A 4,152-nucleotide genomic window follows, 5' to 3' on the forward strand; every position below is an offset into this window, starting at 1 on the left:
TTGTCTCAGGGTCTCAACGTTCTCTTAGAGATGAGGTTTTGGCACACAGATGGAGGGGCCAGGTGGGGAGGATTCAAACACCTGGTGGAGGGGATGCCAGGGGGTTACAGCTGTCCCTGGAGTCCTCCTGAGCTCTGAATGCATTCTCAGGGCAGACCTCACCCGCCTTGAGAAGTGTGTGCTGGCATCCAGCGTTCCCCTTCCCTTAAGCTGTCAGAGCCTGACTGGATGCTGGCTCACACAAGCACATTTATCACAGGAAGGGAAAACAGGGACATGCCCAGAGCAGCAGGGTTACTGCTGAAACCGGTCCAGCCAAGGCTGCTCGCCTGCCCAGACCCCACGGCTCCTGGCTGCTACAGTGTGCAATAGGCCTCCTGACTGGGTCTCCTGTGGTCCATTTGACTTCCGTGCCAGTCTCTCTTTGTAAGTGGCCTTGACAGGGGCCAGGCACCCAGGCATCTGGCTCCTTGTCGTCGTCGTCGTTGTCACATCTCAGTGGAGATACTTCCCTCTACAGAGGCCTTCTGCCTGTCACTATTCATACTGAGGCTTCCCCCCCAAACACAACAGGACGCACCATCTGACCCCAGATCTGGGGACAGAGCCCGGCTTGTGGGCACTCCTGGGCACATTGAGAGGGGAAGGAGAAAGACTCACCAGCCTTGGATGCTGGGTGGGGCTGGAGATACAGGATGTATGGGCAGGGAGCCTAAGGGCAGTCAGAAAAGATGCTTCAGGCAGAAGCAATGGATGGAGCAAAGGCTGAAAAGGACGCTCAGCTTGCCTTCTGCCTCTGGCACAGCACACATACCATCCTGGGCACAGATCACGCTTGCAGATCTTGGTTGGACTCCTTAGCTGCATACCTGAGGCAGGATCTTGTGGCAAGCGGCCTTTTGGAAGGTGACAGGGATACGAGGCCAAGGATATAGATCCAGCGGGAGCTTGAACCTGCACACATTCCAGGTGAGATGTCGGAAGTCATGAGGTGTAGAAGCCGTGCACCCCTGATCTACCTGTGGAACCAGGAGTTCCAATGTTCTTATCCCTGCACAAAAGATCCCAATCCCCATCCAAGGATTTGCTTTATTTTCGTTTTACATGTGTGGAGGAGGTCTTGCTTGCATGTATTTCTGTTTACTGTGTGTGGGCAGGGTGCTTAGAAGCCAGAAGAGGGTATAGGACTGAAGTTACAGATGGTTGTGAGCCGCCATACAAGTGCTGGGAATTGAGCCAGGGTCCTCTGGAAAACCGGAACCTACCAGAGCTCTTAACTATTGGCTGAACAGTCTCTCTACTGCCCCCACCCACCCCCGTCTCTCTGGTTTGCTGTAAACTCCTGAGAGGGCTCTGAGAGCCAAAGAGATGCCAGGATGGTCAGAGACAAGGTCCTGCATGGAGCAAGGCAGACCTGTGGCATCATCACACCTACAGGCTGAGCTCAGTGCCCAGCAGAGCTTGTAGCTGGCGTGGCGCTTAGCTCCAAGGGCCCAGATGGGGCTTCATCTCTCTCTTGGAAGCCACGCCTCCTCAGTCTCCTGCTGGTCCTGCCTCACACACCTACATCAAACATTCTCTAGCGACCTGTAAGTACTTCCAAGCTAAGCAGGCAGGCCCATCGAGGGTGTCACCCAAGGAAGAGAAACCTTGGCCATCTTCCAGGTTCCAGCCTGCTCACTCCCTTCCAGGAAGGGTCCCAGCATCAGCCATGAAAGGCCTTGAGAGATGAGCATCAGATCCCATCCGTCTGCTCTGCGTGTGCAAAGTTGCATGCTTGCTTCTCACAACTCTACCATAGCCAGGGAAACCGAGGCACAGAAGGCAACTATGCCTGAACTTAGATGGACCTTGGAAAAGACAAAATTGGATCACACACTGTCTCTACCCTTCCTGCTTACATGGCTTCAGACATGTCCCCAACCTCTGAGCCTGTCCTGCCTCCTGTGAGCTTGACACAGGAACTCCCAACAAGGATGCTAGGGATGCCAAGGGGACACAGTGATGCTGTGTCCCCTTGTTCCACACTCTGCTGTCTTTGCTGCCTCTTAATGCCAGTCAGCAGACAGCGCAGGGTTCAGCCCTTGCTTGTGCCTCAGGAAAGTGTACTGAGTGCAATGAGAAATGGCTTCTGAAGACAGGGCAGGAACTGCTGCAACCCTCCTCTTTGACACATGTTTTTGACTGACAGGATCCTTCTAGGTTTTGGAGCAATCTGGTCTTCTAAATGCAGTCACATTCCAGTGGCCTGTTCTCAGCCTTAACTCCACTTCCAGCCCCCACAAAGAAAGGGTCTGTTTTAGGATTGGCTCCTTACTGATCAAATGCCACAGAGGCAAGGGCCAGAGGGCTCAGGTAAATATAAATATCAGCCACATTGTCATTCATTAGAACAGTGAGCAGAGGGTTGGGAACAGAGACAGGAGGCTCTCTCTTGAGAGTGGGTTATGGAGGTGACAGGGGCTCAGTGACCCGCCCACATGTCCTCATCCAAGTCTGATGGTGTGATAGTCAGTTTAAACTGTCAATGTGACACAATCTGGATCACCTGGGAGTGTCAGTGAGGTGCTGCCAAGGTTGGGATGGTCTGTGAGGATTGTATTGATTGCACTAATTGAGACGGTTCACACATTGCGGGTGACCATGGCGGGTGACCCATGGTGGAGCAGGGTTTCTGGGTTGAATAAGCATAGGAGAGAGCAAGCTGAGCACTAGCGTGTGCCTCTATCAATCCGCCTCGCTCTGCTCCTGACTGCACGTGCAACATGACCGGTTCTCTCAAGTGCTTGCTTCTTTGTCTTCCCTGTGATGGACTATGAGCTAACACAAAAGTGTTCTTCCCTCAATGGCTCCTCATAGGATGCTCTAGCTTGGCAAACAAGAAACAAAAATAAGCAAGAGCCTGTACCGTGGCTGGGCCGCTGACTCTGGAGGACAGATAATCCTCAGAGGGTGTGACTCCCATTACAGGTGGTCTCTGGGAGCAGCAAATGGGGTGATGAGCACGGCGTCCTCCAGAGCTGGTCACCACCACCATCTCAGCTTTGCAAATAAGACACAGGGAATGGGGGGGGGGGGTCTGGTGGCAGGTGGGCGGTCTCATTGCTCATGGCGTGTGGGACCTGCCGGCCACCGTGGGAATGGAAAAGGAGACAACGCATGCGGACACAGAGGAGCGTCTAGACACTGTTCTAGGCACAGGGCTAAAGCCTGATATCCCAGGTTTATCCATGCTGGGGGTAAATGGAAATGTCAAAGGGTCCAGAAGGTGTATGCAGGGCTCCCCATGTAGATTTAAAAAGTCGGAGGAGAGGCCTGGGGGTGCTGTTCTACCCACAACACTGTCCTCTCATTGGCTGGAACACAGCATCTGTCCTGCAGCCTTCACAGTGACCATCCAAGGCCTGGAGATGCAGGAGAAGAATGTGAGTCACCAGACGGGGCTCTGAGAGGGATGGAGACAGGGAGAGACAGAGGGGAAGGAAAAGACAAGGAGGGAGGGAAAGGGAGGGGGCTTGTGTCTGGATGTCGTTTCCTGGCAGTCGTGTTCCCAGGGTGTGAACTTTTCCTTTGATTATTTCCCACTATCTGTTTCCCAGGATCCCTTTCAGGTCACTGGCGGGGAGGGTGGCATGACTGCCCATCAGAACTCAGGGAAACGGACCACATTTAAATACATCAGGTATGTGATGTGTGATTGGAGATGGGATATCTGAGGTAACAATTGGGATATCTGAGGTATATACCTGGTAGTGTATGAATGGATGATTGGAGATGGATGGCATACAATTGGGCTAGCTGAGGGTATATACCTGGTGGTATATGGGTGGATGTATGCTTGGAGTATATGGGCCTATAACTAGTGCACATCAACTTATATAATTGCGAATTTATATTATTGGGGGACATATGGATATATAAGTGGCACACGTACTGTGTTTAGTCAGCGATTCTTCACTAGGACAGATATGTGAGAAAAGCTATTTTAAATTGTTTGGGGGTTTATGGCTCAGCAGTTAAAGGCACTTGATACTAAGTTTGGTGACTCGAGTTCAATCCTGGGCTCTACAAGTCGTCCTTTGACCTCCACGTTCCTGCCACGGCATGTGTGGGTACACACACCGCACGCACAATAAATAAATGTAATGCGAA

This window comes from Mus musculus, chromosome 8 (genome assembly GCF_000001635.26).
Source record: "Mus musculus strain C57BL/6J chromosome 8, GRCm38.p6 C57BL/6J".
Lineage (NCBI taxonomy): Eukaryota > Metazoa > Chordata > Mammalia > Rodentia > Muridae > Mus > Mus musculus.